Below are 16,630 nucleotides of genomic sequence, written 5' to 3' on the forward strand. Positions count from 1 at the left end.
ACACATTTTTGTAATGCAACGCATTATCCTGCCATTTGGCCAGCCCTACAGCACCTGCCTCAGCCCCGCTTTAGAAAGAAATTCTTGCTAACCATTAAGACACTCACATCATCAAGACTCTATGTCCCCCGCACTCTTTGCCCACATTTGCCACCCGCACCACCCCTACAGATCTTAGGCGTACCCTGGCCTGGAAGCCTCTAAATCTCCCTCAATAGTCAGTACCCCTACCACTCCTGTAAACCAACTTCCTCATCTATGCAAACCCTATGCTGAGGAAGCCCATTGCCATTTCAGCTGCCATACCAACCGAACAGGGAGCCCTGAAGTACATCTGACTACCCTCTCAACCCGTCCGACTCATTTAGGAACCAAGCTGCTGTCTCCTCAGACTGACCCCAGCAACCTACTGCCCTCATACACTCCCACAACCACACATATCAACAATGCCCTTACTCCCACAAGCCAAGGCCTACACCTTCATGTTCCAGTACTTTAACCTGTTCACATCAGTATTAACCTCATTAAAGCTCTTCTCTCCACTCTTGCCATCCAAGGAAAGAATGTCTTCATTGATCCTGCGTACTACACAGAACAGCGTACCTCTGACCACTCCTCTCTCCTGGAGCGATCACTCCCTCTTCTCATCTCATCTCTCCCTCTCTTCCCCCAAAGCCAAGCCTACCCCAACACAGCCACCTACCTTCTCGGACATCCGGCCCATGAAGCGTGTGTCAGTTGAGGCTTTTGCCGCCACTTTCACCCCCCCCCCTCCACCTTTGGCTGTCTCTCATCTTGATACAGCCCTGTCTCTGCTCTACTCTTCAATTTCTGATACGCTTGATGCTCTTGCCCCTGTCATGAGGATCCGTTTGAAGTCCAAAGCCAAGTGCAATTCTTGGTATGACTCTGACCTAGCTACACTTAAACGAATGGAGGACTTCCTGTTAATCCTCTGACAAACTGGCCTATCGCCTGCTACAAAGGCAATACCGACTCTCTGTCCTCACCAAGAAGAGAGTCCACATTCAAGCTCGTATCTCTGCAGCATCTAACAACTCGGCCGAACTCTTTAAAATCTGCAAGAAGCTGGCCAACCCTGCTGCAGTCTCTACCCCTCCTGTTGCCTCCCAGGCTCTTTGCAATGCTATTGCCTCTCACTTCATTTAAAAAATCCAGGACGTCCTGTCCACCCTCTCCGCTCACACTCCTCCTCTTCCCTCTCCATCTGTGCTTGCTGACCCTCCTTTAGCCACCCTCCCACCATCCTTCTCGTCCTTTCCTCTTTTCACCCCTGACGAGGTTGCTAGACAAGTTCGATCTATGAAAGCCTCTTCAAAACAGGTTCATCCCTGTTCCTCTAAAACCATCAAGGACCACATTGACACCCTTGCTCCGGCCCTTGCTGATTTTTGCAACCACTCCTTTGCCTCTGGATCATTCCCCTCCCCTCTGAAGCACTCCTTTGTGCATCCTCTTCTCAAGAAACCCACAGCTGATCCTTCTTGTCCAGCTAACTATCGCCCAATTTCCATTAATCCCTTTCTTGGCAAACTCCTGGAAAAGTTGGCCATCTCTCAGCTTAACCTTCATTCCAATTCTGTTGGCTGTCTCCATGACCATCAGTCTGGCTTCAGAGCTGCCAGAAGCACGGAAACTGCTCTCCTAAACATCCGTGAAGATCTGCTCACCAACCTTGATTCTAACATTCCATCTGTCCTCATCCTCCTAGATCTCTCTTCTGCCTTCGACACGGTCAACCATACCATCCTGCTCAACCGTTTCCGTGAAAACCTGGATATCACTGATCAGGCTCTGGCCTGGCTGACCTCTTTCCTCTCAGATCGACCCTCCCAGGTCCAACTTGGGTCCTTCCTTTCATCTATCTTCCTCTCTACCTGTGGTGTTCCCCAGGGGTCTAACCTCTCGCCCTGGCTTTTCAACCAATACCTGGCAACTCTCGCCCCCTGCATTGCCATTTTCTGCGCAAATATCCAGTGCTACGCTGACGACACTCAACTCATTTTCAAGCTGCCCTCTGCCACCTCCTCTCCCTCTCTCATCTCTGATTGCTTAACTGCCATTCAAGATTGGTGTGCCGCCAATGATCTTTGTCTGAATGCCAGCAAGACGGAGATCCTCCTCATCTGCACACCTTCACCATCCTTTCCCCTCACTCTCTGGCCGGCCTCCCTTGGCCCTTCTCCTACCCCCACCTGCGAGGCTTAGAACCTCAGGTCATCTTTGACTCCACCCTTTCCTTCTCCGCCCACATCTCTGAGGTCTCTAAAAAGTCAAATTTCCGACTGCACCTCCTCAGAGGTACTCTGCCTTTCCTCTCCTTCCCCCAGAAGCTCATGGTATCTCAAGCTCTGGTTCTCTCTAGCTTGGACTATTGTAACAGCCTCTTTCTAAATCTACCTGCCTCTACTCTCTGCCCTCTGCAACTAATCCAGAACAGGACTGCAAGACATGTCCTTGGCCTCAAGCCCTGGGATCGTATCTCTCCAGCTCTGAAATCTCTCCACTGGCTCCAAGTGGATGCAAGGATTAAATTCAAAACCCTCTGCATTGTCCACAAGGCTTTCTGGGGCCTGGGTCCAAAATACCTTCAGCTATCCCTCCACAAATACCTCCCCTCTCGAGCTCTTCGCTCCTCTACCTCCAACTCACTCAGGGTCAGTCGTTTTTCTAAGAAACAAGCTGGGGGTAGATCTCTGTCTTCGGCTGGGGCCTCCCTCTGGAACAGCCTCCCTGCCACTCTAAAACTTGAGGAGAACCATCTCCGGTATCTGTACCCATACAGCCCCCCCCCTTTTTCTTCCTGCACTTTTTAGACCTACCCTGACTGCTGCCTTAAACCAAGCACTTGCAAATTGCTGGCTGCATTACCACTGTTTGTTGCCTTTATTATTTATTTATTGTTATTTATCTGTTTCTCCTCTGCTTCACACTCTCCACCTCTCCCCCTTCCATGCACTTTTCCCCTCCCCCTCTCCCATGCACTTGAGCATTCTCAATGTCACTGGGCCTAGTAAGATCGCTGTTTTATTATCCCCTGTTCCCCTCCCTTGCCTTGTCGCGCTCTGAAACACTTGTGTACGAGCGCGATAGAAATAAAATATCAATCAATCAATCAATCAAACGGCTCTGATAGCTACATCAAACACCTTTTCTCCCACCCACCTCTCTCTCACCAATATGTCATGTTTGCACACAACCACTCACTATACTATACAACTGGTCATCACTGCCCCTCCTCAAAACTCTCAGCCCACACATCAACACCACCTGTACCCAATTCTACCCCACCACCCACAGACTACCACTTGGCACACCTTTGTACACGCACCCCCCACCACGCACATCATAATAACTACGTGTCCCACCTCCATCATTGCTACAACCACTCCCACTCTTACGTTCCATCCACTCTCCAGCGCACGCATTAGAGCACGCTCAATCATCGCTCATGCCTCAGACATCACAGATCTCATCACCAAGCATTTTAGCAATATCCAAAACTTGGCTGCACCCCACTGCAGGCTCAGCCCTTGCCATTGCTGTCCCAGAAGGATACACAATATTGTGCTCCGATCGTCCCCTACACAAAGAGGGTAACGTTGCAGTCATTCATAAAGACACTAAGTCTCTCAGATCTATCCCCATCACTGCTCCCACCTCCTGTGACCTACTCTGCTCCAAGATAACATTATTGCCTACTTCCACCATAACCATTCATATCATCTACTGCCCCCCGGGCCCGGCTGAATCTTTCAACGATGACCTTGCACAGCTTCCCAGCACTAGCATCATACCCACCTCCAAAGCCCTTCTCCTGGGAGACATAAACCTGGGATTTAATGATCTATCAGACAAAGATGCTACAACACTTGCTAACTCCTTAACCTCTCTAGGATTCTCTCAACGCATCTCAAGCCCAACACATCGATTAGGGAGATCCCTTGACAGGACTGCAGCCCTCAACTGCAACACAACCAACAATGGCATCACTCTGAACCTGTAGTTTGACCACCACACCATCACCCTCACAGTGCCTATCGCATCTGCTCAGGCAACTCATACCTCCCTCTCCCCCTTGCACTCAGAAGATGCTCCTGCAATCTCACCAAAGAAGGTCTCCTCCCGGGCCTGTCAGCTGACCACACCATCACCCCAACCACTCTGCCACCTAATCCTTCAGACCTGGTTGACACTTATAACATTTCCATCCAGTCGGCCATTGATGTTATCACTCCACTCAAACTTCAGAGACCCAAGAAGCGTGCCTTTGAAACCAGCTGGAAAAAATCACCCCATCAGCTAACAAAACCAACATCATTTAGCTCAAAGGAATATAAGCAAGCCATCCTCCCAGCCGAAGCAACTGCCCTCTCAAACAGGATCTCCAAAGCCCAATCCCATTCACGTGAGCTATTCTCCATCCTACGTGAACTTAAATCCCCCATCATACCAATTACAAATGTGACCAAAGATGACACCTGGTGCCAGAATATCCAAGTTGCCCTCGCTAACAAGATTGCCATCGTGCAGCTGAAAATCAAAAAGAAGAGAGCCTTCATCCTTGCGAAAGAACACAACATGGAGCCTAGCTGCCCCCCACCTCCATCCCCACCCACACTCTACCTTCAGCTTCACTCCCATCACAGAATCAGAAATCTCCACTCTCATCGCCCACCTGAAGCCTTCACGCTGCCAAGGTGACTCCTGTCCAGTGCCCCTTATCAAGGACTGTGCAAAAGCCCTGACCCCTATCATCACTACATTTATCAACTCATCGTTTGGCAACAGCTCTATCCCACCTAATCTCAAAGAAGCTTGGAGCTCCCTGCTCATCATAAAAGCCTCCCTCAATCACACTATTCCCACCTGTTAGGGAGAATTCTCTGTTTAGGCTGAATTTCCTAACCTAGTGAGTCCTCCAGCAGCTTTGCTGGATTTCGGGAGTTTGTTTTTTTCCATCCTGCCAAGAGTGGGACTCTTTTCCTCCCACTCTTGGACATGTATGTGTGTAATTCCTTTATATGTCAATGTGTTCTATGGGCTATGGGGTCTTTCACTCCATAGGGTCTCATATGTTTTTCTATGTGTGTTACACCGCACCCTACGTGCCGTAACACTGGGGCGTCCTAGCGGACCTCCACCATAGACTCTCCCCGGGCATGTAAAGTCACCATTGGCTTTACTAGACCCAAATTTACTAACAGAACTAGTACAAACCATCTTATTGTGGACGTACTAGTAGGGGTAATTCGATTACTCCTGGATCTGTTACTCGAGGGGGCACTGTCCCGTCCCCCCTCGTCGAGTTTTGGCTGGTGGCAGTGGAAACTACTTGTTATGTTCGACCCTGAACATAACCCTATGGGATTCATCCCATTGTTGGAGATTGATACTTTCCTCGTTAATGTCTAACGTACCACCGGTCTACTTATCTTAAATAACTTTATCGGATGGTATTTTCTGCCAGAACTCGGTTTTTACAATGGCGTCTGTGTTCGTCTCTGTGACTCCTAAACCAAAGGTCGAGCCCTTTGTTCCACTTTTGGCGGGCTCTGTACAGAGACCCTCCAAAGAGGTGCCATTCTGTCTGGGTTATCACAGGGGTGTGGGAGGGGGTTTAGGCACCCTGGACCGAGTTGCCTTGCCAACGCCGGTCGCACTCTGGAGTGATTGGCCCAAGTGGTGAGCCTCCCCGCTCACCACTTAGCATGTGTTGATTGATAGCTAGGCTGAATGAATGGGGGTTTTCTGCATAAAAGCAGGGCTTTTGGGACTGGATCTTCAGAAGTCGCCACAGGACCTAAGAATCTGACGAGGGTAACGCTGAGCCGACCTGCACGACGACACCTCTGGTGGAGCCCTGCGGAACCGACTCACCACTTCCCGACGACAGAGGAGATCTCCCTGCCGGAGAGTCTCTTCCCCTGACTGGTGGGAACAACCAGTCCCCTTTGCTTTTTATTCGCCTCAGGACGCAGTGGTCGAATTTCCCGTGAAGAGCACTTCGGCAACCGCATAGCCACTACCCCTGTACCGCGACCAAAAGGTGGTGCCTTGTGACGGAGCACTCCGCGGCTGGTCTCTTCCCTGGTGGTGCACCGGACTTCACTTTTCTTCGACGACGAGATCATCTCTACTCTTGGCAAAGACCCGACGTGCATCCACCACCAGGAACAACTGCCCCCGCCGGAGCTGCCCTCCACAACAAGGTACCGTGTCCGCCTGGCTTCCCTGTCGATCGGTTCGAGTGAGGTGTCTTAATCCTCTCCGTTCCGTTGGGTCGCCTCCAAGCTTTTCTCATTCCTTGTTCTGAACTGGTTCAATCTGCCGATAACAATTTGCTACAAAGACTTGAATGCATCTCCACTAGAGACTTTTTTGGGACATCGCGCCTTGCCTCTCTCCGAGTGGGCCTGGCCCCTGAACTTTACGATCTATTGTGATTCTTGCCTCCCTGCCTTGCATTTTATCCGTGTAGGATTGAACTGAGTTGATTTCATAACCTGCCTATCTTTTTCTCTCCCGTCCTAACAAATATTAGAGTGTCATCTAGGTTGAGGTATACACCTCTGTCTGAAAATAAGTGGTACCGGTAGAACCTAGACTTGTCGAAATATTGCTAGGGGGATTGATCGTTTCTCCTTCGTAGAGTAATTGTGTTTGATTTGTTTGCCGTGAACTTGCCATAGTGTTTTCCATAGATGTTTTGTTATAAATAAATGCCTTAATATCTTTACACTAAGCCTCGTTGCGTGTTTGCTTGTCTTACGGGGAAGGATTGTCCTATCTTGTATACTCCACATACTGCTCAACTCTTCTTGAGGGAAGTCTGACTGCTCAGCCACAGCTACCAAGTGAATCTGTGTGGTACAGACTGCTACCAAGTGGGTTCACCGCCAAACGCCTGTAGTCCTAAATCTTTTGCAGTGGTCCCAGAGGGAACTGCACAGGTTTCCGCCGAACACCACCAACTACAGAATCATCACTACAGTCCCTTTCCTTTTGCAAATCACGGATCACGCTGCCTATATTCAGATACACCTACTCGGAACACCACAAGATCCATAGCCCACGACAGGCAGTCTTCCGTCCAGGTCAAGGCACAGAATCGGCTCTCCTGGATCTCAAAAACCAGTTGGATGACATCTGCGATGCTGACAACCTCACACTCCTCTTGTTGTTAGACCTTTCGGCAGCATTTGACTTAGTCAAACACCCAAAATGTTGCCACGATCTTACCACAACAGCTAATTTCTCCCTTATGGCCACAAATGGATTGCCTTATTTTTGGCCAACAGAACTGCCTGTGTCTACGCGGATAGTGCAGCGGCCTACCCAACTCAAATTCCTTGTAGAGTCCCAAAAGATGCTTGTGCGATCCCAACACTATAAAATATCTACACAAAGCCACTCTTTAAGCATCTTGACTCCCTGGGTATATCTTACACCAACTATGCCGATGATAACCAAATCCTCACCCACACCCCCTGCCAGGCAGCTATGAACAAGACCACAGCCACAACAACAGGATTTATGACACTATTTAAACATGGATGGCCACACACCAGCTTTGCCCTAATAATGACAAGACAGAGATCCTGATTGTAGGCCCCCCTTCACATCTAACCAAACTTGCCCCTGCCTACTGCGCCTTCACTATTGATGCCTGCCCCATCCCGGTTTTCTCCTCCATCAAAATGCTGGGCATCAATCTAGACTCTAGTCTCAGCATGAACCGCTATGTCAAAGCTATTACATCTTTAGCTGCTCACACTGCCAAACTTCTAAATGCAACCAAACAGCTGCTCTCCTCACAAGACCGTCTGACCTTAGCCACAGGAGTAATTGGTTCCCGGCTGGAATACTGTAATTCCCTTCTTGATGGCACGACAGAGAGTAATCTCAAAAAACTCCAGACTTGCCAAACCAATACCATCCAGGCATCTATGAGTTTATCCAGACGTGACCATGTCTCAATGCAAAGAAAAGCTGCTCATTGGTTACTAGTCAGAGAATGGATCAATTTTATAGTCCTCTCCATTACCCATCGCTGCCTCTCTAATTCTGCTCCTCCATACATAGCACAGAGAATCCCCAAGAACAACTTGTCCAGACTTACAAGACCTATATGTAGCCATAGACTATCCACCTCCCGCTTCAGATGCATGAAAGCTGGAGGCTATAGCTTTCCATTCATTGCAGCAGGACTGGAATAACCTCCCTCTCCACCTACATTCTGATGCTTTGTTTTGGCCTTTCAGAAAACAAGTAAAAACAATATTATTCAATTGACATTGTACCTTGACAATTGAACCTTCCTGGTAACTCATGTTTCCCTCCCCCTGCCTGCCCTCCCCCTTCCTGAAACCCTTGCATCACCCCTCCTCCCCTTGCAACTAGTGTCCTGATGCCTGTGGGTTGTGTGCGCGCTTTCTAAACATATAAATAAATACGTTTATAAATAAATCTCCCAAGATGCATTAGGTTTACAGATTCAAAAACTGAAGCGGATTCTGTGGAGTTTTGGGGAAAATGCTAGCACATCCAGAGAGACCCCTTAGCCAACTGGTGTAGACCCTCAAAGGGAATAATTTAACTTGTGCTATACCCACCACAATTCCCCAGCAGCAATGCTTACAAAGTCAAAACAGTTTTCTGTGTCCCCTTCAGCTGCATCATTTAAATAGAGAACAATTTACTTCCAATTTCCCAAAGGAAAAACAATGTGTGCACAGGTGGGAACTTACTAGAGGTTTGCCTGTCAACTGTGATGGCCTTTTTCACATCAGAAACCACAAAATGAACTTCTGTGCAGGGGGGCAGTCTGGAGGAAAGGCAGGAGAAGAGCAGCAGACAAACACCAATTTCTGGACTTGGAGGCAACCTGAAAGAAATCCAGGATGGAGGAAAACCTTCTAAAGACTTCCTTCCCCTGGCTTGGAAGCTAGTAAACCAATGAATCTGAATGTTTGCCTCCACCAATGGGAGAACTGTGAGGGTGTTGTAACTGATGCTAAGAAACACAGTGTGTGTCTTCTGGGCGTGGAGCAGAGGAGAGGAGTTTGTTGAGGAAGCGGGAGAGCACCAGAACCCCAGAAGATGGGTCTGCTCCAGTCAAGTGGAGAGAAGTCCCCAAAATCCTCAGAAGAGGGGTGTGCTCCAATAACTGGGAGAAGAGGCCCCCTGAGCTCCAAAAGTGGGGTCTTCTCCAGAGCAAGAGAGAGGAGGCCCTTGTGCCCCAGAAGAGGGGTATTCTCCAGTGAGGTGAAGAAGCGCCCCCTCCTCAACCTCAGAAGAGTGGTATGCTCATTTGAGGAAGGGTGAGCACACCCCAGGGACACCAGAAGAGGGATGGGCTCCAGTGAGGGTAGGAGAGATCTCTGAGACTGAAAGAAAAATACCTCTGACCAAGAGCACAAGAGACAGTGACTTTGACCAAAGAAGAGGGGGTGGAGAAAAGAAGAGGAGAACCCCTAGAGCCCAGAAAGGTGGTTTGCTTAAGAGAAGAGATAGATCATAATCTGGCTAATGTAACAAAGGAGGAGAGACCCCTAAGACCCAAGAAGAGGGAATAAGTAACTGAAAGAAGGAGAGTCAGCAGTTCAGATCATGATGTACCAGCTCACCTACCACTCTGGAGAGTCGTTTCTTCAGTACAGTGGTCAGTATTTTAACATCGTAGTTAAGCATTGCCAGTGGGCGGTATGAACTGCATTCGTCCGTCGGCTTCCTGGGCTTAGGTATTGGGACCACTAGTGTTTCCCTCATGCTGCTATAGAGTTTTCCCAGCTCGTATGCTTCTTTGAACACTTCATGGAGTGTGGGTGTGAGGGTTGATGCATATGTTTTATAAAATTCAGCGGGCAGCCCAACACTGCACAGGCTTTTGCCTGTAGCTAGAGATTTGATTGCTTCACTGATGTCGTCTATGGATATATCTTCCTCTAGGGTTTCTCGTTGGGTTTGGTCTAGCTTGGGTAGACCTATTTCTTCCAGCATATCTTGTATGTTCGTGTGGGGAACGTGGACGTTGTGTGCATATAAGTTTGTGTAGAATGATTTGAAGGTGTCATTTATTGCCTGTTGTGTTCGGTGTACAGTGCCTTCCTCATCTTTTAGTGTAGTGGTCAGGTGTTTGAGGTGTTCGATTTTTCATAACCATGACAGTAACCAACCCGGTTTGTCCCCCTCCCCGTGCGCCCTTACAGTTTTTGTTGCGTAGTCAAACTTGGGTAGCCTCCCCCATGCTTCCTTGCACTGGCCCCTCAATTTGACCAGCTTTCCTTCCTCCTCCCTTTCCCCGGTGATGTTTGCCTCCATCCACCGAATCTCCTCTTCTAGTTTTTCTAATTCAACCCGCATGTTTTTTCTGACTCCACCCACCCCCGCTATGGCCTCACCCCTTATCACTACTTTTGATGCCTCCCATACCTTGCCCTAGTGTTCCACACTCCCCGCATTTTCCTCTGTGTATCTCTCCAGTGTGGTCCGGAGGTCTTCCCTGAAGGCCTGGTCAGTTAGTGCTTCTACTGCTATGCACCACATTGGGATGGGGGGCCTAAGGCCCCTCAGCGACCATTCGATCATGAGGGGTGAGTGGTCCAAGATGGATCTGCTCAGGTACCGGGCCGTTTCGATTTGCGCAAGCTGGGCCTTGTCAACAAATATGTAATCAAGCCTGGTGTATAGGCCGTGGGACGGTGAGAAGTATGAGTAAGCCCTTTTGTCTGGGTGTAGCTCCCGCCACACCTCTACTATGTCTAAGTGGTCTAGAGCTGCCCTCAGTGCTGCTGAGGCTGCTGGGTTTCGGTTAGTGGGGGGAAGAGATCTGTCCAGATCGGTATCTCTCTGAGTGAGCCAAGGAGAAGCATTCCTCAGAGATGTTCAGCAATGAGAGGCACGCGCCAGACGAGATGTCTGACTTTGGCTGACACAGCTTTGCGTAATGTGGCAGGCCCTTCAGAGCGTGACATTGTTCTGAGCTTTTGCGTGAAAGTACTGAAGCAGAGGAAACTGATGCTCTTCAATGAAATTTGCATACCCTGTCCGTGCTTTCATTGGGCGGGGGTGAAAGCCTCGTTACGGAGCTGCAGAGATGTGCTGGCTCGTGAGCTGACATTCCTAAAATTGGGACCTAGTGCATTGTGGTAATGTGTAATAGCAGGGCTCAAGTCGGGATACACTTGGTCCCCTCCAGCTAAAATGAGACACATTTAGCCATTATTGTGCCATTATAAAACACGTCTGTGAATCAAGCCCTGAATGCCCTCTTTGAATTTATGAATTAAAGCCGACCTCGAGGAACGAACCTGCAGTCGTCAGGTTTGCAGGCCTGACACTTCACCACTGCACGATGAAAAATAACAGACAACTAAAGGTGAAATGTCCCATTTCGGTACTGCAAGTTCCAGGGGAAACATTTGTATTGGTTCGGAGTTTAAAACATGTACAACTTTTAAGATTTTCAAAAACACTATTACCCACAACCATCACAATTTGGGTGGTTAAGCAAAGACAATTTTATGAAATATGCATATTTCACCTTGAAATGCTAATTTCTGTCGACGTCATATCCCATTGCATTTTTTGATGAGTCCTCCCAATTTGCAACCATAATATACAGAGAAGGGGGAACTTGCTCATCAAAGGGACTAAGGATATTGGCTGCGGGGTTGGGGGGCGGGTAATTCAGAGAATTAGGCACTTGCAGCCAAGACATGTATGCAACCTGTAAGCGGCAAGTTTGAATGAAGGGCTGAGGTAGGCCATTCATCGTTCCGAGCGTGATGAGCTGCGGCCCATTCAGTAAGCAGGCGTCTCCAAGTCCAGTCCTCAAGAGCCAATCCTCTCCACGTTTTCAGGACATGCACGCAAAATGCATTTGTGTACTTTTCAACTAAAAGGGGATCATTTACATAATCAGTGGATATCCTGAAAAGCTGGCATGGCCCTAATTCTCAACAGCAGAACTTGGAGACCCCATGATAAGAGTAATTCCTACGATCAACAGGGCAGCAAAATGCGTTGACACAGGCATGTTCAGGTTATTTTTTTAATTAATTTCTGTTCCAGGGCTGGGGTCTTCCACGAAAGCAAATGGAAGGAAAGAGGACTCCCCGGGAAGTCAGTGATCATAATATTATATTTGATATAAAGAACATGAGCTCAATCAGCAATGCACAGAGGTACACAGGAGGTAGGGCCTAGTCAACAATATCCTTAGTTCACATAATCAAAGCTCATCGATTGCAGCGATTGAAAGAGGACATATGGTAGTGCGGCGAGAGGGAGGAGGAAAGGGAACAGACTGAAAGAAGGCCTAACCCGGGATTGGAACCCCTCAAAGCTCTAAAATACATCAGAAATAACATTTGCTTCATTGGTGCCCCAAAAAAAGATAAGCACAAAAAGGCAGTTTTATGTTAAAATGTCAAGTACACAGAGAATTGTTCACAAGAATTATTAAGAATGATATGAAATACAAGGGAAGCCCATCTGAGGTTTCAAGAGATCAGGCCCAATTCCAGTACAAGGGCAGTAGGTTCAAGAAGTCTGGTGGACGAAGAGCACGCACCTGGAGAGAATTCCAAGGAACTGGGGTAAACCCATAGCATGCCGTGTACACAATTCAAGAAAGGGGCTAAACCAAAGATGTGCCTATAAACAGCTACAAGAGATAGGATAATACATGTGTAACCCGAACATGTGTCCATTAACAGGTCAAAGGAATTGGGCTCGTCCCATGCATTTCCCTGTACAGTATTACTAAATAGCATGGTTAATCCAGAGGATGCTTCTTTCCAACAGTTTCAAGGAATCCCGGTAAACCCAGGGCATGCACCAGTGCAACAAAATCATGAAATCAGGTAAAACCCGGACCATGCACTCGCACAAACAGTTCCAAAGATTTGCGGTAAACACAGGGCATGCCCCTGTGAACAAAGTCAATGAATCAGAGAACACTCAAATCATAGGCCTATGAAACAATCCAAGGAATCCGGGTTACACCCAGGGCGTGCACTGGAACATAATTCCAAGCATTCGGGGTAAACCCAGGGCATGGCCCGGAACACAATTCCAAGAATTCGGGTAGATGCAGGGCATGCACAGGAAAACACAATTCCAAGCATTCAGGTAAATCCAGGGCATGCACCGGAAAAACAATTCCAAGCATTCAGGTAGATGCAGGGCATGCACCGGAAAACACAATTTCAAGCATTCGGGTAGATCCAGGGCATGCACAGGAAAACACAATTCCAAGCATTCAGGTAAATCTAGGGCATGCACAGGAAAACACAATTCCAAGCATTCAAGTAAATCCAGGGCATGCACCGGAAAAACAATTCCAAGCATTCAGGTAGATGCAGGGCATGCACAGGAAAACACAATTCCAAGCATTCAGGTAAATACAAGGCATGCACCGGAAAAACAATTCCAAGCATTCAGGTAGATGCAGGGCATGCACAGGAAAACACAATTCCAAGCATTCAGGTACATCCAGGGCATGCACCGGGAAAACAATTCCAAGTATTCAGGTAGATGCAGGGCATGCACCGGAAAACACCATTTCAAGCATTCGGGTAGATCCAGGGCATGCACAGGAAAACACAATTCCAAGCAATCAGGTAAATCCAGGGCATGCACCGGAAAAACAATTCCAAGCATTCGGGTAGATGCAGGGCATGCACCGGAAAACACAATTCCAAGTATTCAGGTAAATCCAGGAGATGCATCTGAACACAATTCCAAGTATTCAGGTAGATCCGGGGCATGCACTTGAACACAATTCCAAGGATTATGTACCCAGGGCATGCACCGACAAACAATACCAAGCATTCGGGGTAAACCCAGGGCACACACTGGAACATAATTCCAAGCACTCGGGTAAACACGGGGCATGCACCTGAACACAATGGCAAGCATTCAGGTAAACACAGAGCATGCACTGGAACACAATTTCAAGGATTAATGACCCAGGGCATGCACCTACAAACAATTCCAAGCATTCAGGGAGAGCCCAGGGCATGTATCAGAACACATTTCCAAGCATTAGGGACCCAGGTACCAGAACACAATTACAAGCATTCAGGGTAAACCTAGGGGCATGCACCAGAACACAATTCCAAGCATTCAGAGTAACCCCAGGGCATCCACCTGAGAATTCAAAGGAATCGGGGCAAACCCAGAGCATACGCCTGAACAGCAATCCAAAGATCAGGGGTAAATACAGGGCACGATTCTTAGAGAGGCACAGCTACACCCTACTGATGAGGTTCAACCAGACCGAAACACGTGTCTCGGGTTGCTGTTGGTACTCTTGTTCAGAGGAGAATTGCCTAGCATTTCGGTGCTGGACTGCCCCAGGGCAGGACAAAGACTGATATGTTTGGGATATTTCTTCTCTGTGAAAGATAGTAAGCTAAAGACTCTGGGTAAGGCTCTGTTAACCAGGACTCATGTCTGGCAGAGAGTCTCCCAGGACCCCCCTTGTTATCTGCATATTGCAAGTAACTTTGGGTCTCACCCTAAGTTACTAGGGGAATCCAGACGTGGACCCCTTGCTCACTATTCTTAGAGAGGCACAGCTACACCCTACTGATGAGGTTCAACCAGACCGAAACACGTGTCTGGGGTTGCTGTTGGTACTCTTGTTCAGAGGAGAATCACCTAGCATTTCGGTGCTGGACTGCCGCAGAGCAGGACAAAGACTGATATGTTTGGGATATTTCTTCTCTGTGAAAGATAGTGAGCTAAAGACTCTGGGTAAGGCTCTTGTAACCAGGACTCATGTCTGGCAGAGAGTCTCCCAGGACCCCCCTTGTTATCTGCATATTGCAAGTAACTTTGGGTCTCACCCTAAGTTACTAGGGGAATCCAGACGTGGACCCCTTGCTCACTATTCTTAGAGAGGCACAGCTACACCCTACTGATGAGGTTCAACCAGACCGAAACACGTGTCTGGGGTTGCTGTTGGTACTCTTGTTCAGAGGACAATTGCCTAGCATTTCGGTGCTGGACTGCCCCAGGGCAGGACAAAGACTGATATGTTTGGGATATTTCTTCTCTGTGAAAGATAGTGAGCTAAAGACTCTGGGTAAGGCTCTTGTAACCAGGACTCATGTCTGGCAGAGAGTCTCCCAGGACCCCCCATGTTATCTGCATATTGCAAGTAACTTTGGGTCTCACCCTAAGTTACTAGGGGAATCCAGACGTGGACCCCTTGCTCACTATTCTTAGAGAGGCACAGCTACACCCTACTGATGAGGTTCAACCAGACCGAAACACGTGTCTGGGGTTGCTGTTGGTACTCTTGTTCAGAGGAGAATTGCCTAGCATTTCGGTGCTGGACTGCCCCAGGGCAGGACAAAGACTGATATGTTTGGGATATGTCTTCTCTGTGAAAGATAGTGAGCTAAAGACTCTGGGTAAGGCTCTTGTAACCAGGACTCATGTCTGGCAGAGAGTCTCCCAGGACCCCCTTGTTATCCGTAAATACAGGGCATACATCTTTAAACAATGTCAAGGTGTTGGGGCAAACTCGAATTGGGGGTCTATGAAAAAATCCAAGGAACCAGGGTAAACCCAGGGCAAACAACTACAAACCATTTTAAGGAATTAGGGTAAACCCAGAGAAAGCACCTGCAAGCAAATTTAAAGAATCATGGTTACCACAGGGCAAACACCTGCAATCCCTTTTACGAAATCAGGGTAAATCCAGGGCAAGTACCTCCAAACCATTTTAAGGAATCAGGGTACACCCAGGGCAAGCACCTGCAAATCATTTTAAGGAATCAGGGTACACCCAGGTCAAGCACCTGCCAACCATTTTAAGGAATCAGGGTACACCCAGGTCAAGCACCTGCAAAGCAATGTAAGGAATCAGAGTACCCCAGGGCAAGCACCTGTCAACCATTTAAGGAATTGCGGTACAACAGGACATGCACCTGGAAATCATTTTAAGGAATCAGGCTACACCCAGGACACGCACCTGCAAACCATTTTAAGGAATCAGGGTACACCCAGGGTAAGAACCTGCAAACCATTTTAAGGAATCAGGGTACGCCAGGACATGCACCTGGAAACCATTTTTAGGAATCCGGCTACACCCAGGGCAAGCACCTGCCAACAATTTTAAGGAATCAGAGTACCCCAGGACATGCACCTGGAAACCATTTTAAGGAATCAGGCTACACCTAGGGCAAGCACCTGCAAACCATTTTAAGGAAGCAGGGTACACCCAGGGTAAGCTCCTCCAAACCATTTTAAGGAATCATGGTACACCCAGGGTAAGCACCTGCAAACCATTTTAAGGAAGCAGGGTACACCCAGGGTAAGCTCCTCCAACCCATTTTAAGGAATCAGGGTACACCCAGGGCAAGCAGCTGTCAACCATTTTAAGGAATCAGGGTACACCAGGACATGCACCTGGAAGCCATTTTAAGGAATCAGGCTCACCCAGAGCAAGCACCTCCAAACCATTTTAAGGAATCAGGGTAAACCCAGGGTAAGCACCTGCAACCCATTTTAAGGAAGCAGGGTACACCCAGGGTAAGCACCTGCAAACCATTTTAAGGAATCAGACTACACCCAGGGCAAGCTCCTCCAA

General features: G+C 48.3%; 1 protein-coding gene across 5 annotated transcripts in view; it reads right to left on the reverse strand.

Annotated features, from left to right (window-relative positions):
• The window catches only part of SHANK3 (SH3 and multiple ankyrin repeat domains 3), a 3,072,962-nt gene that overhangs the window by 1,869,896 nt on the left and 1,186,436 nt on the right, over positions 1-16,630 (reverse strand). The gene's annotated exons all lie outside the window — the stretch shown is intronic.

This window comes from Ambystoma mexicanum, chromosome 12 (genome assembly GCF_040938575.1).
Source record: "Ambystoma mexicanum isolate Mex_15411 chromosome 12, UKY_AmexF1_1, whole genome shotgun sequence".
NCBI classification, from domain to species: domain Eukaryota; kingdom Metazoa; phylum Chordata; class Amphibia; order Caudata; family Ambystomatidae; genus Ambystoma; species Ambystoma mexicanum.